The sequence below is a fragment of the Felis catus genome, chromosome B3 (assembly GCF_018350175.1).
Source record: "Felis catus isolate Fca126 chromosome B3, F.catus_Fca126_mat1.0, whole genome shotgun sequence".
NCBI lineage: Eukaryota > Metazoa > Chordata > Mammalia > Carnivora > Felidae > Felis > Felis catus.
Genome location: NC_058373.1, coordinates 97,709,213 through 97,718,621, shown reverse-complemented (window position 1 = coordinate 97,718,621; position 9,409 = coordinate 97,709,213). Strand labels below are relative to the sequence as shown.

At 45.8% G+C, this 9,409-nt stretch overlaps 1 long non-coding RNA gene across 1 annotated transcript; it reads left to right on the top strand.

Moving 5' to 3' along the window:
- The first annotated feature begins 4,291 nt into the window (after nt 1-4,291).
- On the top strand, nt 4,292-7,542 carry LOC109500830. The gene is made up of 3 exons (XR_002158605.2): nt 4,292-4,508; nt 5,942-6,044; nt 6,734-7,542. It is a non-coding gene; the product is annotated as an uncharacterized LOC109500830 (long non-coding RNA).
- The last annotated feature ends 1,867 nt before the right edge of the window (nt 7,543-9,409 follow it).

The following is a 9,409-nucleotide window of genomic DNA, read 5'->3' as shown; positions in this document are numbered from 1 at the left end:
GAACTTGTTCCTTTGGGTGCTGTTGGTATCAGCCTTTTCCAGAGCAGTGAATGAATGCCAGACTTCTCCCACATCCCTCCAGGAACTCAGCTGAATGCAGCTGCTCATAATAAATGTGTACATGTCTTATTCTGAGTATGTCTCAGTCTCTGATGAGTTCTATTTATTGCAGCTCTCCACCCTGTAAAGAGGAGGATGGTTCCAGAGACATTCCTTAATGACTGAGGTTTTAAGAACTCTGGCTTGTAATTCTTTCAGATACGCTTTCTTGTCACAGGCAACAGTCTTAATTTTGATGTGTTTATTTTCAGCTATGAAACATCCTCAAAGAGAGAATGAATGAGGATATGAGTGTGTGTGTGTGTGTGTGTGTGTGTGTGTGTGTGTGAGAGAGAGAGAGAGAGAGAGAGAGAAGGAGAGAGAGAAAGAGAGAGAGGGATTGGCTGGTAGACTGAAATGCTTAAGGCTGGGAAGGAGGATAAACGTTCAGAAAATGTGCAGCTGCGGTAAAATCAAAGACTCAAATCTGTGCACTGTAGCCAGACACGGAAAGTGAGGTCTTCTCCCTCCGCACTCTGGGTCAGCCTTGCCCAGAGGTCTGCCGCAAGTTGGGAACTCACAGGAGGGGAACTCGGCTGCATCTCCCTCCTGAGTGGAACTGGTTTGGAATCAAATGTGCAGAATCTCTCTTCTGCCGCGGAGACTCTTGGGAGGGCTCTCGGAGAACTCCTCGGACGCTGCTTCCTAACACCAGCATGGCTGAAACAAAACAAACTCGAAAAGTAGAAATCCAAGGGTGACAGTGCCATTTCACACCTTGAATGTCAGGGCAGTCCCATGGGATCCGTTCCAGGACCCCCCACCGCACACATGGCTGACTTGGAAGGCCTGAGGGTACCACTGATCTAGATACAGAGAATGATACAGAGCTGGGAGGACCTGGAATCCCGGCTCCCTCTTTGGCTTTCACCTTGGCCTCTCTGGGTATCTGAAAAATCAATAACTGCCTCAGAGGTTTATCGTGGGCATTAAGCGCAATGACGTATATAAAGCACTTGGCACTCAGCACTCAGTAAATGGGAGCTGTTATTATTTTACTGTGTGTGTGTGTGTGTGTGTGTGTGTGTGTGTGTGTGTTGTGTGTGTGTTCAGGTGTGTGGTGGCAATGTTGGGATCAGAGGGGAGTGCTTCAGTGTAGTTTAAAAAAAAAAAAAAGCCCAGCTGAGACAGGATTCATATATCTACCTGGAGTCTTTTGGGCTGGAAAGAACCACTAGAGCATTTAATGCAATCCCTCTGTTTTAGAGATGATGAAACTCAGATGCAGACAGGTGAGGGCTTGCTCAGGATCTTACAGCTACCTCCTTTTCTGGAATCCCAGATCTTGCCTACACAGTAAGGAAACTGCCATCCTTTTAGCCTAGAAGCTCCACTGAGATGGGGTCCGTTTCTGCAGCAGCAGCTGGAAGTCACTAACATACCACCCCCAAGCATTCCGCTGGATCCTTCCAGACATCACGACCACCACCATGAGCACCTGAACTTTTCGTGGATGAATGAAAGTGCTACGTTCTCAACTCCTGAGAGAAGAACTAATAAGTACAAAGGCAAGACTGGGTTTGAAATTAATGACTATGGAATTCCAAAATGATCTTGAGATAAAATGAATACTTTACACTAATTTGCACGGCACTAGACAACATTGCTTAAGAAAAACTGCTCTGTTAAACCTAGGAGACAAAGATCATGTCTGTTATTTTAATTCATGGCCTCGGGGAGCTTGGAGAGGGGAGAGGCAGTGAGGGGTTTGAAGCTTTTAATGCTTACTGTGCAGAAATACGACTGTTTTCTGAAGCAGATTAGCTTTTAAGGATGTAGCATTGATTGAGTACTTGGTATATGTTTCACTTCTATTTACTTGTGTAATCTTCATGCTAGTCTTAGGAGATGGGTGCCAGAGTTACCCCATTTTACAGATGAGAAAGCTAAGAGCAGAGAGTAACTTATTCAAGATCAAATAGCTAATAAATGGCATCACCAGGACTGAATCTTGGAATTTGGCTACAGAGTCTTACCCACTCTGCTCTGCCACCTTGAGAGAAGCAAGGTATGGAAACTAAGAGACTAGGAACTATTGAGATGTTCATTCCTCATGAACATATACTTTTCATTGTTATTACTATTCCAAGGTCAAGTATAGGGGCTGAATCCCATGGTCCCTAATACCATCCAGCTTCCCCTACCATAGCTGGGCTGGAAATTCCCTGGAAACGTAGGTGGGATCTTTGATAATCTCCAGTATTCACCCCTGACTTTGTGCTGCTGGATGAAAATCAGGACCTGGCTCTGGCTCTTCAGTCTACAAATGGCATAAGGAGCCACACCAGGCTCGGTATTATAGATTTTTGTAAAAGATACTTCCATGTACCCACCCCCAAGACCCACCAATGTCAGCTTAAAGGGAGCAGGATGTCTCTGTGAGGAGAACAAGGTAGGGATGCCGTGGCAGCAAATCTATTCCATTTTTTTCCCTGAGGTTATAAAGAGGCAACAGTTTCTTAGTCCCTTTTTTCCTTTTTGTTTTGATTCGGAGATGATGGTATCATTGCTTCTCAGGACAAGTTAGTCCTCAGAAATCTACAGTAAACTCAGTAGCAAGTAAATACATGGAGAAGAGGCACTTGCTGGTACCTTAGTTTAAATAAATGAATAGGGGAGCCTGGGTGGCTCGGTTGGTTGGGCGGCTGACTTCAGCTCAGGTCATGATCTCATGGGTTCATGAGTTCGAGCCCCGCGTTGGGCTCTGTGCTGACAGCTCGGAGCCTGGAGCTTGCTTCAGAGTCTGTTACTCCCCCTCTCTCTGTCCCCTCCCCAGCTCATGCTCTGTCTCTGTCTCTCAAAAGATAAATAAACATTAAAAAAAATCAAATAAATGAATAAATGCTCCAATACCCTTTTTATATGCAAGGAAGCATCCTGGACGTACACATACATGCTATCCACACCGTGCCCACTCCACTGCCCCTTTGTGTTTTTTCACTTAATGTATCCTGTAGCACATTCCATATTCAATATTCAATACTAAAGATTTACCTCATTTTCTCATGACATCACAGAGCTGCATTGTTTGGATGTATCAGAATTTACTTAACCATCATCTGTATTAAAAGACATTTTTGGGCGCCTGAGTGGCTCAGTCAGGTGAGCATCAGACTTCAGCTCAGGTCATGATCTCATGGTTCATGGGTTCGGGTCCTGCATTGGGCTCTGTGAAGACACCTCGGAGCCTGGGGCCTGCTTCAGATTCTGTCTTCTTCTCTCTCTGCCCCTCCCCCACTTGCACTCTGTGTCTCTCAAAAATGAATAAATATTAAAAATTTTTTAAAAAAAGAGACATTTTAATTGTGTCTATTCTCATACTCTCACAAACAATGCTGAAATTAATGTTTCCACACACGTGTATTTTTGTTTTGCCTCGGTTTTGCTATTTTGGGAAGACAATTCCTAGAAGTGGAACTGTTAGGTCAGAGGATATTTGTATTTAAATTTTTAATCAATATTTCCTAGTCATCCTACAAAGAGTTTACACCAATTTGCTCTCAATGAGAAGTTTTATTTTAAAAAATTTTTTTAATATTTGTTTTTGAGAGAGAGAGAGAGCGCTTGTGCACACATGTGGGGGAGGGGCAGAAAGAGGTGGGGGGGACACAGAATTCAAAGCAGGCTCCAGGCTTTGAGCACAGAGCCCGAGGCGGGACTCGAACTCACCAACCTTGAGATCATGACCTGAGCCGAAATCGGACGCTTAACTGACTGAGCCACCCAGGCACCAGGAGAAGGAATTTTAAACACTGAGTCTGGCACCCTTGTTATCTGAGTAGATTCTCAGATGAAATGCAGCTTTGCTGTGTGGTTTAACAGGTAAGGCTGATGATGAATGTATTAAAGGGAATGGGTGCATTTGTGAAGATATTTTGAGTTGGTGAGGGGAAGGGGGGGAGCCTGCTGGAGCCCTGGTGGTGACAGTTTCACGGCAAAGGAGAAAAATTGGGTGCGGTTTTCATGCCTGGCAACTGGCAAGTGGTCACTTGCATGGGATATTTTCCATATTTCACTGGGACCTCCTAACACTGTAACTCTTCTGATCTACACCTAGGTTGGTAAAGGGAATATTTGTGATTCAAACTTGTACACTTTACTGATTACATCAGATAAGCACATGGAATTCAGATCTGTAAAATCCACCTTTCCCTCTGAAATATACATCTTAAAGTGTGCATTCCTGGGTCAGGTTAAGCTGAAGTGATTTGACTGTCTTCATCCAAGTCTCCTGAGAATCCAGCGACTCCTTTGACGTGTGGCTTCTACAAACTCCCACCTGGTCTGGAGGGTTCTGTATGTAGGTAATGATGCCTTGGGACTTTTCTCCTCACCTGAAGTTGTACAGCGGTAGAGAAACAAGACTGGTTATGAGTTGTCAGCAGAGAAGATAAAAGCTGTCAGCCACGGTAAGCATTGTAGATTAGCTATGAACTTCTGGGTAAATTCCATTGTCATCCTTCATGACCAAGGGTGGTAACAAGTCAACCACATTACTAACCTATTCTACATCTGGTATGAGTTACTACATTGTCTCAAGGCACCTGCAGGTGACACCCAGCCTAATCTAAAATCATACTTAGATGGTAGAAAATAAATTTCCTGCTGTGCCACACCCATATTCTGTTAACAAAATGTGCTGAGTGTCTACTCCATGTCTAGTCCTGGGTCAGGCATTATGAGAGATATGAAAGAAATATTAAGCAGTAGGGCACAGGCAAATTGGAGCAGAAAAGAGTACATGCAGAGAAGAGAATACTGGGAAGCTGGTTGAGCGATTCAGGAAGGAGAGGTGAAGGCTGGACTAGGGTTAACGCTAGCAGAGGCAGGAGAGAAGCAGCACATTTGGGAGTCACCAAAGGAAGAATGAATCAGACAGCACATCACAGTAGAGTGCAGAGGGCAACAGGCTGGGTTCTGCTCTCTGCCTTACAGCTGTGTGGCCGAGGCCCCGAATCGTTCTGAGCCTCTTTTTTCCACCTGTAAAACTAGGACACAAATACTGTCCCCACCAAGCTGGATTATTGAGATCAGTGAGTTGGCATACAGCACGGGGTCTGTCTCATCGCAGTGAGTGCTCAGAAATGTTTGCTCCGCTCCTCATCTACCCATCTCTGTGCCCCACCCCCATCTTGTGGGAAAGGGTTGCCTTCAGAGGAAGATGGGGGAGAAGAGGGCTGAACAATGACGTCTGTTTTCCAGGTGGTGCCATTAAGCAGATGGGGAATGTTCAAAGGGGGCAACTATTCAGAAGGGGATGATAGGATTGACTTTTGATATTTGGAGTCTGAAGTGATGGTAGGCTAGTCATGATGGTGGCTGGAAACCCGAGGGCTGAGAGCTGGCACCGGAGGCCGAGGAGGCGGGAGTCCTGAGCAGGGAGACCAAGTTATTCAAGCCACATGTGTCTCTGAGTTCCTAGAAGGGGAAACAGCAGCCATGGCTAAGGTAAGCAAGCAAACCTGAGACCTTGGGGCTCAGGAATAAAGACCCTAAAGGTAAGCCAACATAGTGTCACTGACCAGACCACATAGAAGAGTAGGCACGCCCCTGAGATAGATTAGACACCCACATTTGGGTTACAGGCTTTCATCCATTTTTGAGTTGAAGAGAGTAAGGAGACTGATGTCAGAACCCACCGTTTATGCTTTCATTATGCATCCAAGTATGTCTGAGGGTCGTCTGGATTAACTCCTAGAATAGGTGCATATTAATCTGTGTATATCAAACAGATTTCCTGCTGAGCTAGGGCCAGAAACAAACAAAATCATTCTGTCTACATTTACTGAGCTCCTCCCTAAGGTCAAGTGCCCAGCATATACAAGCCTCTCTCTGTTTGTAGGACTGGAGTTGAGAAAGGGCATGGGACACTGAGAAAGCGACCAGAATCGCTGGCGATCCACTGGCTAGCGCAATGCTGAATCTCGATGAGACCGCTGTCTTAGGTAAGAGATCTGCCTGCCCCCCACTTTCTTGAAGACAATAGGGTGAAATTGTGACTCCTGACAGTAGCTGACAGCTACTGTGAGCTTTGGCGAGCCACCCAGCCTCCCTGTGCCTCAGTTTCCTCCTATGCAATAGCAGAAAAACATCCCTGCTCTGTGGCAAGGCTTTGTGAGCACACATGAAAGCACTCTGTATATTGTCGAACTCTGTGAAGCCAGTAATTAGTGCTGTATTCCAGGCCCTTCATGATTGTCTTGAGTTACCTCAGGAAATTCCTCTGCTTAGAATCAGCATCTGAAGGGCAGCTGTAAGAAAGTGAAGTTTATTTCCCATCTGTAGTGGGTTGAGTTGTGGCCCTAAAAAAAAATAAGGTCCAAGGGCGCCTGGGTCGCCCAGTCGGTTAAGCATCTGACTCTTGATTTTGGCTCAGGTCACGATCTCACGGTTCATGAGTTCAAGCCCCAAGTCAGGCTCTGTGCTGACAATGCGGAGGCTGCTTGGAATTCTCTCTCTCCCTCTCTGTCTCTGCCCCTCCCCCACTCATGCCTTTGCTCGTGCGCACATGCTCTCCTTCTCTCTCAAAATAAATAAACTTATATTAAAAAAAAGGTCTAAGTCCTAATAGCCCCCTCCTCTCCCACCCCACCCCTGCCCTGCAATCTGTGAATGTGACCTTATTTGGAAATAGAATCTTTGCAGATGTGATTAAGTGAAGGATCGCGAGATAAGATCATCCTCCATTGAGGGCTGGCCCTACATCCAATGATTGTCCTTATACGGAAAGGAGACAAATCTTCGATACAGCGACTGGGAAGGCCTGCAGAGATTTGGAGCAATGTGTCTACACAATGAGGAGCTCTGAGGGTTGTTAGCAGCCACCAGAAGCCAGGAGAGAGGGACAGATTCTGTTTCAGACCTTCCAGAAGGAGCCAACACTGCTGATGTCTTGATTTTGGACTTGTGTCCTCCAGAACTGTGAAAGAACAGATTTCCACTGTTTTAGGTCATTAAATCTACAGTCATTTGTTATGACAGTTCTGGGAGAGTAACACCCCATTCCTGTTGAGAAGCCTTGTTATGACGACTTGCCAGGCTGCTGGTTCCCCTGGGCTGTTCACCCTGGTTCATCTGTCCTGGAGGACCATGTTTTCCCTTGGCTGTCGATGCTCCCTTTGGCAAATTTTGGTATGTTACCACTTTGATAACGCTGCTCCCTTTCTGAAGCTGCAGTGAGTTCCAGATGAGTCCAAGTGACATTTAAATACATTGTCACATCTTAACGTTTTGTTCTTGGGGGAATGGCCTGGACAGTCTCATTGCCTAGGTCCATCAAATTTGTCTTACTTTGCAACAAACATAGCAGTTGGGGGGTAGTTGACAAAGGAAACCACAGCATGTGGTGATCTGTCTCTAGTTTGTTGCTTAGAGCAGTGGTTCTCAATCTTTTAGGGTGCGTTAGAACCATGTGGAAGGCTAATGAAAATACAGATCATTTTGGCTCCTTCCCTTCACTCCTCCCTCCCCACAAGTTTCTGATTTAGTAGGTCTGGGGTGGGGCCCAAGATTTCTCATTTCTAACTCGCTCTCAGGTGAATGCCAATCGTTCTGGCCCTGACTACACGTGGAAACCGCAACAGCTCAGATCTGTGGTTCGCAAACTTTGCTACATATTAGGATTACCTGGGAAGCTTCTCCAAACCCCAGGCCTAGGCTGCAACCCATATCTATTAAATGAGAATCTCTGGGGATAAGACCTGAGCATCAGTATTTTTTAAAGATCCTCGGTGGTTTTAATATGCAATCAGATTGAAAGCCAATGGCCTAGAGGCACTCCCCTGTCCCCCAGCCAGATGGGGACAGGTTAGGAGGCTGGGAGATGCCCTGGCTAAGCTTGGGGCCCAACCCTTGCAGCCCGGCCTAGTGCCCCACTCTATGGATGGATAAAGGAAGGAGACAGTGGGGTTCTAAGGTGTCACCTCTCTGTGGCTACTGCCGAAGGTCTCCATCTGGGGACCCAGCAAGAGAGTGAGGCTGTATATAGCTGATCTCAAAGCCTTGGGTGCAAAGTCCTATTTTCTGACACTGCTTGCTTTACGAATTTGATCAAGTTGTTTAACTCCTCTTTGCTTTCCTTTCCTTATCTATAAAACGAGGACAATAAAAATACCTACCTGAAATCAAACCTGGAGAAGATTAGAGAAGATGTATTTGAAGCACCTGGCCTAGGTGCTATAAAGGGCAGACGCTCAGTAAAGGTTCATTTCCCTTCCACACCTTCGGGGCTTTCTGTTCCCTCCTCTTTCTCAAGTCTGAACCGCTGGAAAAAACAGGCCTGCCCGCTTGTCCCTTTCTCTTTTCTGTCTTGTCTCACTACAGGAGCTTGGAACCTGATGTCTTAGTCACACTCCTTCTACCATTAAAAAAAATCTTTGGGTGGGGGAGGTGCTGGGTGGCTGGCTGGTTAAGTATCCGACTTTGGTGACTTTGGCTCAGGTCATGATCTCATGACATTGGGCTCACTGCTCTCAGCCTGCTTCAGATCTTTTGTCTCCCAATTTCTCTGCGCCTCTCCCCTGCTTGCTCGCTCGCGCTCTCTCTCTCTCTCTCTCTCTCTCCCAAAAATATATAAACATTAAGGAAAAAAGGTGGGGAGGCACCTGGGTGGCTCAGCGGGTTAGGCCTCTGGCTTCAGATTCTGTGTCTCCCTCTCCCCCTCCCCCCTCCCCACTCATGCTCTGTTTCTCTCCCTCTCAAAAATAAACAACAAAAAAATTTTTTAAGAAAAAAAGAAAGTGGGGGGGGGGCACCTGGGTAGTTCAGTTGGTTGAGAGTCCGACTTTGGCTCAGGTCATGATCTCACGGTTTGTGAGTTTGAGCCCCATGTTGGGCTCTGTGCTGACAGCTCAGAGTCTGGAGCCTGCTTTGGATTCAGTCTCCCTCTCTCTCTCTCTGCCCCTCCCCCGCTAATTCTCTGTCTCTCTCTCAAAAATGAGTAAACATTAAAAAAAATTTTTTTTAAATCTTTGGGGCTACCGCTTGTTTTTGTTCTTAGATTTCTTTAAAAAAAACATACATACCGATCTCCCCTTTCTAAACGGTAATCTACTTTATACCTTTTTCTCCACTTTGCTTTTTTTCACTTAACTGTATATCTTAAAGTTTAACTCCATAGCGGTATATGGAAACATTGTCTTGATTTTGTTATAGAGCGGCAGAACATTCTAGGGGGGGGGCGGGGGATACACCATAGTTTATTTTTGCAGTTTGCCATGAAAGGACATTAGGGTTGTTACCAGTCGCATACTACAACAGTGCAGCAAAGAACATGCTTGTGACTGTGTTTCCTGTTTTCCCCGTGTATCTT